The 22,150-nt window shown below is 28.5% G+C and overlaps 1 protein-coding gene across 1 annotated transcript in view; it reads left to right on the top strand.

The window, feature by feature from the left end:
- The first annotated feature begins 2,229 nt into the window (after positions 1-2,229).
- The window catches only part of LOC113377276 (probable RNA methyltransferase bin3), a 58,531-nt gene continuing 38,610 nt past the window's right edge, over positions 2,230-22,150 (top strand). Inside the window, exon 1 of the mRNA XM_026617533.1 lies at positions 2,230-2,342. The gene's annotated coding sequence lies outside the window, so the exon portion shown is untranslated. The remainder of the gene's footprint in view (positions 2,343-22,150) is intronic.

The following is a 22,150-nucleotide window of genomic DNA, read 5'->3' as shown; positions in this document are numbered from 1 at the left end:
TTGTATCCGCACACACACACATACACACACACATACATCCATTTTTTCTAAGGTATGCCAAAATATTCAGAAACCTTTGAAACGTAAAGGTATATGAAAATTGTCATTTTCGATTCTTTTGCGATTACTATAACTTTCCCGATGAGAAGTTAATAATTAAAATTATTTAATATTTTATAAAAAATAATATCTTGCACTTCGTTTACAGCTTACTTATTTCATATTTTATGTTATTGCTATGTACACAAATTTTTAATCGAAAAGTTATATTATATCATTCAAAAAGAAATACCGTTGACAATATTAGAAATGCCATTAGGATTATTATATGTACTTTTCTTTTATCTATGATTTGGATGGTGCAACAAATCTAAAAATAATTAAAATTATTTAATAATTTTATAAAAAAATAATATTTTGCACTTAATTTACAAATTAAAAATTAATTAATTTTGCTAAAGGAGCATAGTTTTCACTTTTTTGTCAAATTATCTTATTACATGTCCGAAATTCATATAGTTTCTGATTTTGCAAATATTATTAATAACTAATTACTTATTTCATATTTTATGCGTATAAAAAACTTATTAAGTAAACAATTATTCTGTTGAAAAGTTATTATCGTTTTCTCACAATCATTCCTAAGAGCTTTAGGCTTGCAACTCAAAGTTAGCCTGATATCAAGCAGTAGTGCATTTAAAATATATTTACGAGTAAAATAGCCCTTTATCGACATCAAATTAAAAATATATAATCAGTCAGTATTAACGAAATTCTAATATTAAAAATCTATCAGGTTAAAATAGGCCAACCGTTGGGTTGCCTTGTACTAAACGTAGTTAAGAAATATCGATATTTCTGATGATCGATGATCATCACAATCAGCTCATACGATTTTGAAGTTCTGAATTTCATTATTAGTTTTTATTGTAATAAAGAACATAAAAATGATAAAAATATTTATATAATAATTATTAACTTTCCGTAGAGTAAGTTATTGTAATGGGCCGAAAATCGAAATTGAAAATTTTTACATTTCTCGACGTTTTGAAGGTTTCTGAACATTTTGGCATACCTCAGAAAAAAGGATGTGTGTGTGTGTGAGTGTGTATGTATGTATGGATACAATTTTTCGTCCACGTTTTCGGGTGCACGGATCAACCGATTTGAATGGTTCAAAAAACAATAGATTCCTATTGATAGGGCGATGTGCTGATTAGTTTTTGGCAAAGACAGGTCCATTCGATTAGGAGATACGGAGCAAATAGTGCAGAATTGAAATCGAGTTTTTGAGAGATCGGAGCATCCGATTTAAATGATCCTAAAAGCATTCAATTTGTAATGACGGAGAGAAGGGGTGATTAGTTTTTGGCAAAGGCAGGTCCAGCCATTTCGAAGATACGGAGCTAAATGTGCAGAAAATGACAGTTTTTGAGAGAACTAAGCGTCCGATTTATATTATTCAAAGAACTTTCTGCTTGTTTTAACAAAATAATTGATTTTGGAAAAAAAAAATTTGCTTTAAAATTTTTTTTTTCCAAAAAAATTTTTATTTTGTATATCGAAAATAATTCAGATTTTTATTTTAATTCTGTTCTAATATACTTTAAACAAATAATTTCAACTTTCCAATTTAGTTTATATAATTCTTATAAATATTCGACAATATTTATAATAATCTATTTTAAAACATTTAATATTCCTCGATCATTTCTTTACGGTACGGGAAGTTCCAGCAATTTGCCTTAAGGCACGATGCCATACACCCCACTAGTTTTTTATTATAATTATTTATTATAATTATTATTAATACATAGTCAATTTTTTAAATTTAATCACCATTGTGTTTTAGAAAACACAATTGAGAGTGCATTTTAAAAACTTTTGCAATTTGAATCTTTACACGCATGTAAGAACTCGTGATAAGTAAATTGTTATTGATTTGAACTAATTATTTAATTAATAGTTATGTAATATTCAATAAGACGAATTGTTTTTGTTTGGATTTCTACGTTTTGCAAAATCCTTAATCTGTCCATCAGAGCCTTTGTCAAAAAACCTTCAAATGTACAATGGTCCGTTTAATTGAATATTTAGAATTTAATTTATAATTAATTATCAAGAGATCGTCCCATATATTTCCGTTCGGATATTTTCGCCAATGCTCGTCCCTGTGTCCAAAATGGCTTCCGCGTCCGCGAGCGAGCGTACAGCGATACGCCATCAATACGGATTCAGTAGTGAGAGAGGCAAGAGTTTGTGTTAATTTTGTGAAAAAATTGACTAGTTTTTGAATTAAGTAAAGACATAAAATCGTGAAAAATATATGTGATTGATACGAGGTGAGTGTTTGTTATATTTATTATTAAAATCATAAGTTTTCGCACTTTACACATTGTCTCGTATATAGCAACGTTCGCAAGCGCGTTCGCCATCAGCTGCGCTTCTGCGCATGCGCGATTTCGTTTGTGTACTTATTGTTAGTGTAGTGTGTTGTGTGTATACCTACGCACGCATGCATTTTAACAACACTAAACACTAAAAAGCTTGACAACATTATTGTGTTATTTATATGGATTTTACGATTTTTAAAATTGCACTTTTTCGACTTGTCTCACAAATCTATAAATACGCTTTGAAAATATTTAGGGAAATGTTACATGTTGCGACACAACACTTGATCGTTCAAATATAAAAAATCATAACAGGTTTCACTTTTACAACTGCGTGTTTTAACCGTTTGAAGGATTTGTTTAAATTGTAATTGTTTTAATAAATTTACACTCAATCGTAGGTAAAGGATAGTTTAAAAAGTAGTGAATATATTGAAATACATAATATCCGAATAATTCCAATTGGTTTTCCTTAAATATTTGTGTATTTATATCTATTTTTTATATTATTATTATTCTATTTAAGTCTTAAAATACATAAATTACACAAAAATATAAATTTTTATATTTAGCAATATAACAATAATCAACAATTTTACATATTTTAACTCATATAATTGAAATCATATTAAAATAAACAATTCATACGTTTTGTATTTATTCTTAACCACAATATGGGATAGATCATGTATGAGAATTGGAATTAAACGTCACGTGATTTATTATTGTTATATTATAATTATATAATTTTTCCTATAAATTTTATTTTAACATATTTATAAATAACTGATTCATGACATCTTTTAAAACAAAAAAAAAATGAATGTTAGAATTTTTTTACAAAATTTTCGTTGTTATATTAGAGACTGCTAGCAACAACGAATTTAAATAGTAACATCAAAGATCTCTTTTTTCTAAATTTACTTACAAAATGTGCTAATTTCAACATAAGAGTAGCACTTTTACGATAATAAATTTTTTTTTTTTATTTAATTATTTAGTGCAATATCAGAAGCATTGCTAATAAAGATTTCTATATGCTACAAACATGTTTAACGTTTCATATCTAATGATTTTTTGTACAAAGTCATTATTATTATCTAAAGTAATCCGTTAATGATAGATAATTTGTAATCATTTTTTTTATGTTTATTAAATTTTGATGATAGAAGTAAAACGCGAAATTATATTTACAATGTTAAACGATATTATAGGATAATTTATATTTATAACTTATTTTATTTTTGTTGCTTTATATTATATATTTGTATATTCATATATTCTTTTTTACTATTTCAGTGTAAAAAAGGGTATTTCCTTTACTCTGCCGACACATACGTCTTTTTTATTAATCATTAATCATTCACTCATTTATTATTTTATTATTTTAAATAAACACATTAAAAATTCACTCATACCTATCCCTCTTTTTACACGGTTTTCGAAAAAAAAAATAACGAAACTTATTATTTTACTAGAATAAACACTAATTTATAAATTGCTTTTATCTAGAATAACATTTTCATGATGCATGTTACTGTTACGAATTCTCAGTAAAATATGTCTATGATGGAAATATGTAGATAAAATGGAAAATCGCCGTTTCATGATCAAAACTAAATTTTATGTGTGTATAAGATAGTTTGTTTGAAATACCAAAACAAAGTGCATCATTGTTTTTATACTTTATTTTTAATTAGTGTTTAAATATCATTAATTATTTAAAATAAATGATTATATACAAAGTAAATAATTTATAAAAAAATCAGTTTCACAGTGGCAAAATATGAAAATCAAATATTAGAATTCAAATATAGGGGGCGTCATTAATCATGTGAGGTTTTTTTTATGAGGGGGGGTTTGGCAAAAAATCACGAAATATCACGTGGGGGGAGGGGTATAGTAAGATATCACGTGTATTTATTTCCTATTTTTTAAAACAGGTCGTTATTAAAAACATTCTCAAAAAAAATTGAAAAATGTTAGTTTTTTACGTGAAGTTTGGAGAGGGAGGGGGGATAATTTTGAATATCACCATGTATCACCAAGGGAGAGGGGGTTCCAAAAATGCTTAAAAACTCGCTCACGTGATTAATGGTCGCCCCCTAAAGATTATATAGGGTCCGCCAAATATTTTTTTTTACAAACTACTGAATATTTTCTAAAATTTATTTTTTATTTGGAAGTACAATCCTTTCAGTTAATAATGAAATTAATTCATTTAATATTGATTATAATAATTTTATTAAAAAATGAAGAAAAAAGTCTCGGCTGAGCGTTGAAAAAAAATGAAAATGAAAAATGTTAGATGGCATACCCTATATATATTATGTACCACAAAAAATATTTAAAATAGTTTTTTGTTTATTAATTAATATTCTCATAATTTATTAAATGTGTTTGATATATGTAGATATTTATTTTTCATTCAATGTATTCGTTACTCATAATATTAAAAATTGACAAAAAGGACTTTTTACAGCGGTTTTTTTTTCGATATAAAAGTGAATTTTTCGAGTTATGCGTTTTTTTTATGGAACTTATCTTCCATGTAAAACGAGGGATAGGTGTATTTAAAAAATATATATCATTAATAACGATTTAACTTACCAAATAAGCCTTAAAAAATATTAATAATAATATTGAATAATTAAAGTAATAATAATAAATAAGGGGCAGTTCAAGTATTACGTAAGCATTATAGGGGGGGCGGGGGTTTGTTGATTTGCTTATTTTGGGTTGACATGGGGGACAGGGGAGTCTGGATGATGATTAGGTAGTATTCATAGGTAGTATTTTTATTTTTTTACATTAATTGCAAAATGTTCACGTAAGCGTGGGGGTGGGGGGTAAGAGCTTTGCTTACTTTTGCTGACACGGAGGATGGGGGGGGGGTAAATAATTGTAATAAATCTGCTTACGTAATACTTGAACGATCCCTAATTAAAATAATAATAATAATAATTAAAATAATAATAATAAATAATTAAAATAATAATAAAAATTAATAAATAATTAAAATAACAATAATTATAATACAAAAATCAATAATAATAATTAAACCTATAACAATAATAATGTATATACATAAATTCCACATGGAACAGAAAAATTAATTCCTTTTAATCTTCTTCTTTTGACTAAATGATTGTATTCCTGGATTAATATCTGCATTCAAGTTTTTCTGAAAACTTAAACTTCTGCTTCTGCTTTTGCTTCTTATGACCTCCACCACTGTAAGTATCCTCAGATCCTTGCAGAACATATGGTTGGTCATAAACCATGGAGCGTTGCTGAGCATCTTGTTTTGGGGTCTCCGAATTACAAGAATGCTGCTCTGACTGACTGAAACAACTCAACAGCTCTATCTATTATTATTATAAAATTATATTCAATATGGTTAAATTTTCATAAATCATATCTGGATAAATTACAAGTTTCTTTGCATGTGTCGCACAATAGTCATGTATTGTCTCAATCATTTTCATTTGATTTGAATAATACAATAATAAGAATTTTGGTATGAAAATATTTTTTATTTGATTAGATATAATTATTTCATCATAACAAATCATTCATCATTATCAAATATCATTAATCATTATCATTAAAAAATATAATTTTAACATAAATATTTTTCCCATTGCATACAGCTGCAGGAAAAATATTGTTTCATATTATTGCGGGCATTCATGAAAATATCACGGGTCCACAAAATAAAAAATATGGCTCTTTTATGGCTTGTCCAACGGATTTTTGCAACGCCTTTTTTTATCTGTTGAGTATTTTTCAGCAGTAATTTGCTAACATATTTACTCCCCAATGCCCCTAGATAATTTGCAAACATATTTGAATTTATATGATGCAAATAAAAATAGAAATATGTTTGCGAATTACTCCTGGAAGCTACAAAAAATACTCAATAGGTATGTGTTGCGGAAATCCCTTGCACAGGTCATTTAGAAAGAAAAGGTTCAGACGACAGAAATTATATGATCTTAATTATCACGTCGAAAATTTTCTTGGCCGGAGATTTTATCGTTTTATTTTTATTTTAACTTCAGATTCGTGTTTATTGGAATTTTGGAAATTGGACATTGGAAAACATATATTGCACATCCAGATAACTTTTTTTATTTTGTGATCCTGTGTTGTGTAATACTACCATTTTGAGCCAATATGAGGATTGCACATGCACAGATTGAATAACATGTTTCATATGTTCTATAAATTAGATCTCAGATTAAAAGTTTATCATAATAAATTAAATTTATTATTAAGGCTGTATTCTAGTTCAAAGGAATTTTAAATTATCGTAAAAAGGCAATCATTTTTTTACTATAAATTTTCAACTCTTCAACCAATTTTATAATATTATTGACGAAGAAAAGAATATATGGTGCACTATACAATTATATACAAGCAAATAAAATAAAAGTGTAAAGATTAATTATAAAATGTATGATGACTAATATACGTGCATACAAAGTCAATAAATAAACAATAAAAAAATTCCCGTAGGGCAAGTTATAGTAATCGCAAAAAAATCTAAAATGTGAAAATTTTTATATATCCTTACGTTTTAGAGGTTTCTGAACATTTTGGCATACCATTTTGTTAGAAAAATGAATGCATGTGTGTGTGTGCGGATACAAATTTTCGTCGACGATTTCGGGAACACGGTTCAACCGATTTCAATTATTCGATTCCTATTGATAAGAAGTGCTGATTAGTTTTTGGCGAAGGCAGGTCTACCCGTTTCGAAGATTTAGGGCAAAAAGTGCCAAAAACGGTAACTCAGTTCTAAAGAGAACGGAGCGTCCGATTTTAATATTGACAACTTGTATTGACAAGATGAAGAACAAGATTTGATGAGATTTTAATAATGTGTATCAATTTTGTTTACATTTCTATAGGTTTCGTAACATCGTTTGTCCCTTAGACTGCGACGTGACGCTTACGCGCTTCGAGATTGCGTCTCTATGCAGCTAAAGCAGCGATTGCTTTGGAAAAAAAGTTCAAAATTTTCAAAACATTCTCGACTAAAAAACATTTTTCCAAGTTTTTTTTTTAAGTTTTTTTTTCAAAAATTTAGAATTTCTCAGAAATCTAATTTTTTCAAAGTTTAAAACATATTTAATCTTTTTTTTTTAATTTTTTTGCCTTTTTTGCCCAGCAATTTGCGTTAAGGCACGATGCCATACACCACTAGTTTATAATTTATTTATCAACGTCACAAGATTATGTATAAAAAAAGCAAAAAAGTTAAACATTTTAAAAATTGCAGTTGTTGAAGTGGGGGTTCTCAAAAAGACACGTGACCATGCCCACGAATGCAACTCTTTTAGTAATCCGAAATGAAAAGAAAATCTAGAATCATGTCGCAATGAAATATACTTGGAAGAAGTTAAAAATTTTTTTTGGCAAAATGACGACTGTTCGAAAAAAGAACCATTTTTTACCACTGTTTTGAGTTTCTCGAATTTTTAAAAAATAGTAAAAATTGATAATTGGTGATGGAATTAGTATATGATGGAGTTAGTATATGCTCGAGAGAAGTTCATAAAGGTTCTCTAAACATTTCTTTTGAATCGGTTCAGTAGAAGTCCAGAAATCGTTGGTATCATATTGAAAAAGACAGTTTTGAGAAAAACGTGTTTAAAGTTTCGCAATATGAAGGAAACATGAGAAGATTATGGTTAAACAGCTCGATCTCCGAGAATAATTTTATTTAAAAAAAACTCTCGTACTAAATAGTTAACCTTTGAAAATAAAAACCAAAATCGATTATTTTGAATTTCTACACTAAAATACCCAACACGAGTGCATCATATCTACCTACGCTGGAAAAGCGTAAATCAGTTTTCATTGTTTTGGGGATTTTGTGATGCTGCCACTATATTGCCAATTACAGCACTATTCATTTCTAAAATGTCCTGAATGCGCGCGGCATTTATTATTTATAATTAAATCAAATGTTTATTATAAAATCGACATTTCATGAATCTGAGAACTAAATCATTAAATGCAAACAATAATTTTTAACGAGGCTTATACTTCAGTGTTTTGATCATGAAGATTTTTTGTATGCAGATGTGTTGGCGAGATGATTGCATAGAATTCTATAGTATGGAATCACTATGTTTGATTTATGTACACTAACATATTCACATATCGATATCTTAATCGATTACATATTCCATTGAGTTACGCACTTTTGCATACGCATCGGGCTGAATTCACGAATCTTCTGTTTGCGAATACGAGAATAATTCACATGCATTCAGAAATATTTTGGTTAATCTATTTGTTTTTCGAGCTGAGTTGATTTTACTAATGAACTAGTGATGCATGGCATCGTGCCTTTAGGCAAATTGTTGGTACTTCCCGTACCGAAAATTAAAATTTCTAAAAAAAAACGATTTTTGCAATTACTATAACTTACCCTACGGGAAGTTAAATGTATTTTTGTCTCATTTCATTTTTTTTTATTTGATAAACTTTTCTAACTTAAAAGATTCAACCCTTGCGCAGAAGCAAGGTGGTGTTTAGTGTTCATGTGCTTTTCCTATACGATGTCCATATTTCAGCTTCAATGCTTACGTGGCTACTTTTTTTAAATTTATGGCTCATTACAAATGCTTATTTGTAAAACCATTTAAAACGTCAGGAATTTTCCGGTTTTAGTATTAAATATTCTACGATCACTTTTATGGTAACTATTTTCATGCTTGCAAATTGTCAGTGATAATTCGGTTTACAAACTGACATGTATATCGTCCTCTTTTGTTTTTCTAGATGATTTATTGTGGCTATACATCTAGATTCTTTAGTAACTGTCAAACGATAAATGAATTCAAAATCCATATTTATTACAGTTTCAGTATTATAGTATATCGAGTTATCGAATATTACTTAAAAGTTTTGAAACTCGTTAAGGCACAAATTATTTTACAAATTGTTAAATATAATTCTCAATTGAATCAGTGGTAATTTATACATATAAATTAAATTAGAGTGTGTCATATAGAAATAGTCGCGTTTAAATACATACATATGAATATAAGAGTGTTTATATTCCAAATTAACATTTTTTTTTCTGTCGGTCTGTTCGGGTTATCTCCGAAACGGCTAGATCGATTTTGATGAGAGTTCTATTGATCGGTATCTGATTTAATTGGGCGTAAATTAGTATCTTTATTTTCTAAAAAAAATGTTTTATCTTATTTCACCTAGTTGCACCCGCCAATTCTTCCTCGTGAAATTTAAATAGAAGGATAATTGGGTTATAAAGTTTTTTTTGGTTTTTGTTTTTTATCATATTTTATCTCAATTTTCAAATTCTAAAAACTATTAGAAAACAGAGCACAAAGGTCCATTTTGACTTTGAACAATTATGTTGTAAAAACCAAACTAATTATATCACAACACATATCAAACAAACAACTATCTAACTATATTCACTAAAACTCCCAGCTAATTCAAATCATTGTACAAAGTTTTTTTTTGCTGTTTTTCAAAAAATTTGTCACGTGGTCTTTTTTACCCCATAATTAAGGTAAAATGGGACAGCCAGGATCTTATTTTTAATTTTAAAGAATTTTTACGAAATAATTCAATTATTCTACATTATTCAATCAATGCAAAATATAAATTTCATGGGTATAGTTTTTGCAGAGATAACACTGCATATAACCTTGATCTGATATTTCATCAGCAGAGTTAGAATAACTATTTATTTAATTTATCTCTTGTAAAATTCTTTTTCAAACTTAATTAATTTTTTTATTTACTATTTTTAATGTTCACACAGCCAGGTTAACGGTTCAGTTGGTCTTTTTTACCCCACCCAGGTGTGAACTTTTACAGAAGTTATATAAAAAAAACTGTTGAATCTAACTTAAAATTAACAATAGATCTTATAAAATAATTAAATAACGTATACTTAAAAATTATATTAAAGTCTCGTATACTAAACAACAGTGCTCACAACCAAAAAACTAATAAATAACGAAAATACTTTTGTGATGGATTTTCAATCATAATCGTTTATCTCCCGATAAGCGACGTCGTAAGAATCAAGGTGGTGCATGGCTATACATTTTTTCCCTCTACTTTCAAATATTGTTTTTAAAAAATTCTTAACTTGTTTTTGAGATGTCGGTGATGGACTTTTTTACCCAAGGACCTTCATGCTCCGTCCTACCCTATATTTTATAAATATTATCTTAATTCCAAATATTTTGGTACATTTTTACTTGCTTTTTTACCTGTAACTAAAAATTAGAAATGATTATAAATTAAGTACATATTAAGTGAGTCCAATATTCAGATTTACTTTGAAATGATTCAATTATTTATATCTTATAGTGTAGTTGTTTTAGCCCAAGAAAATAGTGTGAATATTGTATAGAAATTCTTTCTATAAAAAAATAAATGGCAATTAAAATAATAATGAACAATGAAAATGCTTACACTTTAAAATTCGACGGAAACGAAGTCGTATAATATTTTGGTTAATCTATTTGTTTTTCGAACTAAGTTGATTTTACTAATTAACTAGTGATGCATGGCATCGTGCCTTAAGGAACTATTGCTGGAACTTCTCGAAAATTGCCGGAACTATTACCGAAAATTAAAATTTCTAATAGTCGTAGGTACAGCGAGTTAATTATATAAATATCACATATTATTGCATATTATCAATTTGAATTTTGTTTTGGCACCGCGATCTATTTTAGTAAAACCTTAATTACATGCGTTTAGTCATCTCTAAACGTATATGATGATAATTCATTGCACTTAATTCGCTTTGAACATGGGCGACATGTGCAGATCATAATTTTTCTGAATTGCGGAGCTAGCTGACGCACTGCGATCTTATTAATGTCCGTAAATCACACCAATATATTATATGCACATGTGTTTGCGGTTTTCATTGTGGGAAAATGATAAAATATTGAGAGAAAGTAGAGAATGCCGGTAGGTGTAGGTTCACTGAGGGCAGTAATATTTATGTACTAAGAATGAACAAATCAATAGTTTGCAGGGTATGTCATAACATGCATTTCTTTACGTTTTTGCGATTGTTTCATTATTATTGGTAATCATCTTGAATTTACCGATGGGAAAGTTGTTCTCTAAAAAAAAGTCCGACTTTTTTTATTTGTTGACTTTGTATACACTTACATTACGTCATACATTTTATAACTTATCTCTACAATTACTTACTAATTTTGTTTTTTGACGTTTTATGTCATTCTGAACCCTTAGAGACAAAAATTGTAATTTAGAAGTATGTGTGTCAATTATTGAGTTTTGTCGACGTTTTCTCGAAATGGGTTGCACCAATTTCAAAAATGTTAAAACATTGCTTTTTTTATTATTGTTCCTATTTTTTAAATGCAATTTGCTCTGCAATCAGTTAGATAAAAACAATGAGCAGAGATTGTTAACATTATAAAAAGGGATAACATTTGATTATAATAGATATAATATATTCCCAGTAGATAATTGAGTATATTATAAAACAAAATAAAAAATAAAAGTTACTAAAAGCCTTCGATGAAATTCGATAAGTACTCATTTATTAGTTTTTCACGACGAACAGCCGAGCTGTTTCTTCGTAATTAGCAGATAGGTGTAAAATTTTTGTCCACGGTTTTAACTAAAAATTTCGAACCGATTTCGAAAACTTATAAATTGTTTTTAAAAATATAAGCCGGGAATCGTGCTGAGTAGTTTTTGGTAAAGTTCGACCCGGTCGTTTCTTTGTAATTAATTATAATATAATCATAAGCTTTTTAGGATAAAGTTCACGGTCTTAACGAGTTCGTTAGTTTTTTTTTGGTCGTGAGCACTGTTGTTTAGTTTACGAGATCTTAATATTATTTTTAAGTTTACACTATTTAATTGTTTTATAAAATGTATCGTTATTTTCAAGTGAAATTCATCAGTTTTTTATATAACCTCTATAAAAGCTTACACGTGGGTGGGGTAAAAAGAACCAACAGAAACATTACCCTGGTAAAGGTGTAAACAATGAGCAAATAGAAAATGAAAAAGTAAATTTAGTTAATAAAAGCAATCTTACGAGAGATAAATTAAATTATCAGTTATTCTAACTCTGCTGATGAAATTTCTGACGAAATACCAGATCAAGGTTATGTACAGTGGTAACTCTTCAAAAAATGTATTCATGAGATTTATATTTTGCATTGGTTGCATAATGAAGCTGTTATTTCATAAAATCGAAAATAAGACATTGGATCTCTTTGCCCTCTGGCTGTCTCATTTTACCCCGCCTATGAGGTAAGAAGGGCCAGGTGACAAACATAGCCAGATAGTTTTTTGTTCTCAATTTGTAAATTGTTGATATAATTGGTTTGGTCTTCACAATATTTTTTTTTTATTTTATTATTTTTGAACAGCAATCAGAACCTTACATCCTATAAGCTGTTGGGCTGAAACTTCTCCTTACTCCATATTTTTTTTAGATGGTAACCCAATGGTTAATCCATCCATACTTGATGATTTTTGTTACTAGAATTAATCTAATAGGTCTGACTTTTTATTGGTGCAGCAATGCCGGGCAATGGCTATTTTCACTTGGAAACATATTGTTATCTATATTTTCAAGTGAAAATCGTTGTCACTGCTGCCTGACAACAGGCTGCTCGAAGTGGATATCGAACCCGGGACCTCTGAAACAAGTCCCGTCGCTCTTAACCACTTACCTACGGGCGAGCCCGGTTTTCACAATATAATTGCTAAAAGTCAAATTGGACCTTTGTGCCCTGGCTCTACCCTACATTGTTTTATTTATAGCTTTATAACTATTCATTCAAGGTTGCATTATTGACCTTTGAAACTGTAATATATAACGATCATCATATATTAAATTCTTACATAAATTACATTTTTTATTCCTTATCATTGAATTGGACTGAATTTTCTTATGTATTATTTAATATTAGACATGTCTTTGGTCTAATTTATTACACATATAATTAATTTTTGCAATACGTATTCAAATTACATACTTTTTTGCGAGAATGGGGATCTAGTAATTATTATTATACTTTCGTCTGTTGCGTTGGCAACAATATACACTAAATTTATTATTAACTAAAATTTATTCCACGTTTTATGATTTTCAACTATAAATAAATGCTACTATTATATTATGACCTAATATTGAATTAAATCAATTTTAAATAGCATTTTGTAAAATGCTAGTATTACAATGTTTGCTCTTCGTGCTTGTACGATAACATGTACGGATTTAGGGGAAAGATCGTGATAATTGGATTTTTGCAGGAAAATGCAGAAATTGAAAATGTACGGTCGAATACAAATAGTCGTCGCTAATCAAGGAATAAAACATTATTTTATGCTGAATATTATTATTAAATTTTTAATATCATTCATTTCTTTCTAAGATCCTCATACAAAGTTAGTAAAATGAATGTTTGCTACTCTTTTTTGAGCTACGAGATTAATTATTGAATTGTTAGAATCATTGTGTGAAATTACGCAATAATTAGAATCATTATATGGAATACTCTCTACACGTTTCGCTTTATATTGTAGTGGGAGAGAAGGATTTACTATATTTCGTATGTCGTGATCTATGAATGTATTTGCATATGATATAGAAACTTGATATAGAAAAATCACTAAACGGTATTAGTGCTAACTAAAAGTGAGTTTTTGTTGCATATTATTTTAATGTGGAAACTGATTTAATCTAGGCAAATATTACCTTTTAGGAGATTGATAAATAATTTTGTTTATTTTATCTCAAATCATGTATATTCCGACCCTAATATTTGTTGTAATACTGTTTATGTTTGCTGCCATATATCCGGTTTCAAGAAATACTCGTTTCTTATCCAATTTTTAGGTTCTGTTCGTAATGGATGTTGAGACTTCATATTTTTAAGCAATTTTGACAAAAAGACAAAAATAAATAAGTTTAAACTTTTAAAAAAGCTTTAAAGTTTTTTAAAATTATAAAAACGAATGTTTGTGATTTTGAAATCTTTGAAAAAAATTGATTAAATTGGATCTCCGAAACCGCTGGAACTGCTTTTCCACAATTTCAGTTTTGTATTTCGTTAATACAAATAAAATGTTTCTCTCCAAAACTGAATTGCCATTTTTTGAACTTTTTGCTCCGTATCTTCGAAATGTTTGGCCTTTGCCAAAAACTAATCAGCACATTACGCCATCAATACAAATCCAATGTTTTTTGAATTATTCAAATCGGTTGATCCGTATTCTCGAAATCGTTGAGGAAAATTTGTATCCGCGCGCACACACACACACACACAAACATCAATTTTTTTTAATAAGGTACGTCAAATGTTCAGAAACCTCTGAAATCCAAAGATATATGAAAAATTTCAATTTCGATTTTTTTGCGATTACTATAATTTACCCTACGAAGTTTTAAAAAAGTAAATGTTATCGCAGTGTAGTATATATTTTTTTTTGTAAAAATGTATTTTATTTATATATTATTGTAAAATGTTTGTTGATTTTAGAAAGTTTTGAATTTCGTGAACGTCAATCTAAAAATGCATTTATATTGCAAAATTTTAAATAGCTTTTAAGAAAACTGCATCATACAATGAAATTAAATTTTGCACGAAACATTGTTAGGTTAACAAGAAAACTAATTTAGTTAATTATCCAACTAAAACAAAATTTGAATTGTTTATGATACTACGGGTAGTTATTTTCTTCCATTTTTTATTAAGTTTTATTGTTGTATTTATTATTTCTTCTAATCGATTTGTGAGTTTTAATAGAATGCTGTAATTTAAATGCTCACATGTAATAGAAAGCAAATTTTATGAATTTTTAAGGTTCCATTTGGCATCCGAGTGGAAAGGGTTAATATAAAAATTTTTAATTAATTTTTACAAATCATACATAGACGGTACATAATTAACTATAATTCTTTTTTTAATAATTTGATTTTTATGCTGCGAGAATCGTTATTTTTTATATTTTAAGGAGTCATTTGGCATATACCAAATTGGTAATAATCAGATTGTAATAGAAACCTATTGTTTGACTTACCCGTTTCTTTTCTGAAGTTAATTTTTAGTTTTCTTGTTGATTTAATATGGATTTTTCCTTGTCGCTTCTCTTTACAATCTCAATTGTGTAAACTGTGATTAATTTTACTATTACGTTGATTGATAAAAACCATTTTATGGTGTGCGTTTATTTGTATCTGATTTTTTGTTTATTCTTGAATGCTGTGTTCACTTTAGATATACAACTTTAAAGAATATAAACTACATCTATTTATAGTTTTAGTGACTATAAATACTTTATCATATTATAATTGTTCAAATTTACTTAGCAGGCGGATTTTTCTTATGAAACATTAATATTTCTAGAGCATTAGTAAATGTCGCACCTCACATATGTGCTTATCAAAGCAATTAATGGTTTCCTGCAGTGCATATTTACTTCACTCGATATTTTAATGCATTAGATTTTGCTAAATTGTACATGTACTTATTACTATATTAAATCTTGGTAAAAGATTTTAATTACTTTTTTTTATAAATCATTCCGTATAAATAATTCCTGTTTATAAACTTAATATAATTTATATTTGAGTCTTTGCGTTGCGACTTCCTTTTAAATACGTCTAGAGTTTTTATGATTTATTTTATATCAGTAACCTGAAGAGAAATACCTGCTTCAAGTAAAAGTTAGATTACACTCTGTCTATTAGTATTGTGCATTTCATTATCGCTGTATGTAGCACCTGTTAATTAGCTGTCCAAGAGGTACTCTTCGGAATTTAAGTGTCGTCCGTGCAATTCAACGAAATGGTTTCATGATCCTTATTAGACAACTTATTATAATCGTAAAATTCCAGAAGTGTGCTGTGCTAAAAATGCACAAAAACGACTGAGAAATCTTAAATTATCCGATGAATTCTGATATTCTGACGAACAATATTTGCATAAAAAATTACATGCAAATACGTCATTTATATATTTTCCATGGTTAGAGCTACAGTTCGGATCGGTTTCACACCGTTTCGGAGATCCTGATATCAAGCTGTAGTGTCATCGGTTTTTACTTGCAAATAAAGATGTTTTCAAGTGAAAATAGTCTCTCGAGGAATCGCTGCATCAACAAAAATTCATTCTTATGTAAGAATTCGAAATAATGAGTTTTTCAACATAGAGTTGCGATAACCATTTGAATTGCAATCTATGAATGCACCACTTCTTTTTTTATTATTCCGACTAGTTGGTTAGGGGACGTCTATTAATCACGTGAGGTTTTTAGGAGGAGGGGGGAGATTTGACAAAAAATCACCAAATATCACATGTTGGAGGGAGGGGCATAGCAAGATATCACGTGTATTTATTTTTCTCTTGAATTTTTTTTTATAAAATTCTTAACATTTTCAAAAAAATCCAAAAATTTTACATTTTTTTCTCGTAACTAAAAATACACTGTTTGGTGGGGGAGGGGGCTAATTTTGAATATCACCACGTATCGCCAGGGGGCAGGGAGAGTCCAAAAATCCTTAAAAAAATCGATCACGTGATTAATGAACGCCTCCTTACTGTAATAGTTGAAATATTTATTCATTTATTCATTATAACAACTTATATTAATAATACATATTTCTATATTAAATTACATATATTTTGAAGGAAAAATATTCACTCAATAATCTTACTTAAAGTTTTAGTTAAACGCTAATCTTGGTATGAAGGTATCTGAGAAATCATAACTTATAGAGTAGAGCGGGGCTTAAAGTTCCACGGGTAAACAGCTCCACCACCGATATCTCAAAAACAATTAAATTTAAGACATTTTTTTAACAAAAATATTTGAAAGTAGAGGCAAATGACGTAGCTATTGGGAGATAAACATCAACGCTTGAAAAACCATATCAAAAGTATTTTCTTTCGTTGTTAGTTTTTTGGTTGTGAGCACTGTTGTTTAGTTTACGAGACCTTAATATAATTTAAGTATACGTTATTGTTTCATTTATAACATGAATTTGTTAATTTTAAATTAAATTCAGTAATTTTTTTATAACCTCTATAAAAGCTTAAACGTGGGTGAAGTAATTAAATAAATAGTTATTCCATTCTCTGCTAATGAATAGTTCTGACAAAATACCAGATCAAGGTTATGAAATTTATAGTTTGCATTGGTTGGTTGATATAGACATTATTTTGGAAAATCCTTTCGAATTTAAAAATAAGACATTGGACCTGTTTGCTCCCTGGCCGTCTCATTTTATCCCGCCTATAGGGTAAAAAGAACCCGGTGACAAATTTTTGATAAACTGTAAAAAGCAATTTCTACAATGATGAATTATCTGGGCGTTTTGACGACTGAATATAGTTGTTTGTTTGATATGTGGTATTTGTTGTGGTCTAATTGGTTTGATCTTCACAGTATAATTGCCGAATTGGACCTTTGTGCCCCGCTCTACTCTATATTCCTCAATAGTGTAAAAAAGTTTTTTTTAAAATGTTATTAAATTTTTTTTTATTTCCTAATTCTATAATACTTCATGACAATTTGTTGAATACTTTATCAGAATGTGCTCAGTTTTTCATCATTGGCATATTGATTATAAATATATTCAAAGTATTATTTTAATATGCAATATTTCATGTGCGCAAACGAATCACTTGAGTAATGTTTTGTACATATTTGCCTTTTAAATTAAAAATTTCTGAATTAGAATGAATATTAGGAAATTGAATTTTCTTTATTTATATTTTTTGCTTTCATATTTTGATAAGCTTTTAATATGATTTTATTTTATAAAAAAATTTGAGTGTCTTCATTTATTCTTATATAAACTTTCTATCAAAATCAAATTTATTTTTGTCTGTGGGGCTCTTAAGAGTGATTTTAATGTTTTGTTTGGTTTGAAATTTTGAAGTACTCAAGAGACAAATCTTGAGACGCTAATAAACGATCACTGAAATTTCGAAACCATTAGCATGGATTGAGCTTTCCACAAAAATAAGTTCTTAAAACTTTTGCAAAATTCGTAAAATGTAATTTATGTCTGTCAAATCTGCATAAAGCACTGTTTCCATTTTCTTATCCAATTAGCCTCAGAGTTTAGTTTTCGTATTGTTTTATTTTAATCAGAAATTGGAAGACCTAGTTACGTTTGAATAAACACAGGCAGCACGCGAACACACGGATCGGCCGTGCCGCAAGAGAACGCTAAAATGCAGTAATAGCATCAGATATAGATATTTTCTATGCGGGATATATTACAAAATTATTGAATAGTTTACGGAGAAACTCGAGCTAGGAAATTTTAACTTATAAATTAGTTTATTGCACTCCACGAATGAGAACGCGCGAGGTTTATTTTATAGACGTAAAAGATATAAATTATTTTTTGTTAAAAATATTTATCGAATTTCTGGTAGCTAGTGAGTTTTGATAATTTTGATTGAAAAATATACCCGATATAAAAATGTTTAAATATTCGAATATTTTAGACACTATTTAAGCACTATTCAAGCTATCAAGTCAGAATAGTGTTTAACGTTAATAGCAAAATTTTTCCAAATGCTACTAGCTATTTGGTATATTCTATTTTTTTCAAATATTTAAAAATGCTACTAGCTATTTGGTATATTCTATTTTTTTCAAATATTTAAAAATGCTCATTTCTTTCTTGATTAAACATTTTAATTCGATTATTCATTTCTTTTCTAGTATGGATTCAAATTCTTGTTGTAAAGTGATACAAACGTTATAAAATAGTTATGATAATAATTAGCTTTTAGATGATCGATCAAGTCGTTTCTTTATAATTTAAGCTAAAAATCCTCAATCAATTTTAAAAATTGAAAACTGGTAGAAAGATATTAGTTGGGAATCGTGCTGATTAGTTTTTGGTAAAGCAATATGAATTGCAATTAATCAATTTATACAATTATGTAGTAAAAAAAATTTTTTTTTGACAATGTTGTTGAAACTTTTCATGATGATAAAGTTTATGGTCCTAAAGAACACACTAAAATATTATTGGCTCACGAAAGGTAGATTAATTATAAAAAATTATCTTTATTTTTTTTAAATTTACAAAATTTAGAAATAGTACTCTTACAATTAGTTTGCACCGTATAGATATATTACGTTCAGTGTTTTCTACTGATCATCGTTGACATGCAATCTGCACGAAATTCATTTTTAGAACACGAATTAGAATGAAATCTGTTAAATAAATTAATACAAAAACATGTACTATAAGTTTGTCCGAAAGATATCAATTGGAAATGGCATAGATTAGTTGTTGGTGAAAAACAAAAATTGTAGTTTAGAACTAAGTAGTTAAATAAAAACTTATCTGAAAAGTTAAATTTAAATTCTTATTAAGTTAAAATTAGAATATTATTTCCAAATTTCGAGAACTTTATGCAACTTGCCTTCAAGTAAAATGCCACTACAACTACTTATACAATCATAGCCTCAAAATATTCCTAACATCTTAAAAATTGTTTTAAGAAAATTTTCTTTTCAATAACTGTAGTTTAAATATACTCATCAATACGCAAAATTCTATCACTTCTTCTTCGATTATATTTGTCAATTACAGTAAATTGGTTAACACGTTAATAGCCAGGATAATATCAGAAAAATTTTACACATGGGCCATGGCAATTTTATTAGAAAAATTAGTTAAGAATGTATCAAGGAAACTTTATGTATCAAAACAAAAGATTTTTTTTACCAAAATCCCTGGACTGACATGGGTCTATGTTAAATCTTTTTTTCTCTTTCTGCCAATTTGTGAGACATATATGTCTGACATGGTTCATGTAGAACTGCTTAGCGTCAGACACATATGACTGACATAGCAAACAACGTGTTAATAAAGTATGCTGCCAAGATTATTTTGCATTAATATCAAAATCTGAATTAGAATAAACACACACTCAGTTCATTTTCTCTAATATAGAAAAATATAGTAAAATGAAAATATAGTAAAAATGAAAAATATAGTAAAAATGAAAAATATAGTAAAATGACCTAACAGGATATTTTTCGTCCCTACCCATATGAACTTCATTTTATTATTTCGGTATCAGTTTAACACAAAGTAGTATATTTTAAAATCAGAGATTGTTATTGGCATTCCAATGTAGGTTCCAATGATCTTATAACGGAAAATCGATCATTTTCATCGATACATAAAACTTTTTCCACAAGATTCTTATGTAGTTGCTGTGCAGTCAGGCGTTTTAGATAGAAAACCTTACATAGAAAACACATTATAATGTCAAAAAATCGATGTTATCATAACTGGATCTTTGAGATATGACTTGATAACATATGAGTGAAGTTGCATTTTATGTGTGAAACGCCTGATCGGACAGCAAATACATGGAATTTTGATTAACTTGTCGTGGGATATGTTATAGTAATCGCAAGAAAATCGAAAATATTATTTTTATATATCTTTACGTTTCAATGGTTTCTGAACATTTTGGATACCTTAGAAAAAATTGATGTACAGTAGAACTCCAATTATCCGAATTAATGGGGACCGGGACCCATGCGGATAATCAAATATTCGGATAATCGGAGTTTTTTTTTTTTTTTTAAATTGCCATTGGAGAGAAAAAAAGTTACGTTTTGATATTGCACTATTTTTTTATTGAATTAAATGAAAGAAACATGATATTTTCACATGTTTTAAACAATAAATAAATTAAATGTTTTAAATAATATATAGAAGCACTGGCTTCGCGGGTGGAAGAATAATAGCGCACTTAGACTTTTTTTGGACAATTTTTTTTCAGAAAGTGATTCGGATAATAGGCGATTCGGATAGTCGGAGTTCGGATAATCGGGGTTCTACTGTATGTGTAAAAAAATATTCGAATATTTCAAAAAAAAATCCAAAATTTTTCTAGTTTTTTCAAAGTTCTAAAAAGAAGTGTATTTAAATTTAATTTTTGGTACGTTAAGTTCCAGCAATTTTTCTTAAGGCACGATGCCAAGCACCACTAGTTTAGTAGCATTTTGTATGAAAACTGGGACGTAACAAAGCCTTCTCTGAACATTGGTCTATTTTACGGCAGAATCGCCTCAAAAATCTCAACTCAATGTATGTTTCAATTACCCTGATATAAGTAAGTTTCTCGTATTCTACGACTGTGTTGGATAAATGTCGATACTTGTCTAAGCGTGGGCATCTGGGTGAATTAGTATCAAAACAAAAACTGAACCCGGTCGCCCCTCTCTAGGATTATTTGGCGCGAAGCGATGCAATACGTTTATAAATATATACAATTGCATTTGTATATATTTATAGAGCCAACTCGGTCGGGAACTCAGGGGGAGGTGTGGATCGATAATTTTAGACAAGTGCAAGGTCAAAAAAATTTACATGCTGCATCGTGCATAGGTTTAATAACCGCATATATAATGCTAAGCTAGATTTCGGATCTGACGTAATAACATCACATGTTGGCCCCGATTGTACTGCATAAAATCGCGTCAAACTGTCTCATTGTGATAAGAAGCTATTTACTATTTGTATGGATTATAGCAATTTAGAATATAAACATTAGTGAAAGGATTAAAGTTCATATAAAGATGAAATTAATTGAGTCACAGTGCCATCTGGTCATACGTATGTTATAGAACCCATTAGTATTTATAATTATAAATATATGGAGTAGAGCGGGGTTTGAAGGTCTGCGGGTAAAAAGGTC

The sequence above is a fragment of the Ctenocephalides felis genome, unplaced genomic scaffold (genome assembly GCF_003426905.1).
Source record: "Ctenocephalides felis isolate EL2017-DRISC unplaced genomic scaffold, ASM342690v1 CF-g0.4_SCAFFOLD_01886, whole genome shotgun sequence".
Lineage (NCBI taxonomy): Eukaryota > Metazoa > Arthropoda > Insecta > Siphonaptera > Pulicidae > Ctenocephalides > Ctenocephalides felis.
Note: the sequence above shows the minus strand (reverse complement) of the source record. Positions and strands in the feature narration are given on the sequence as shown.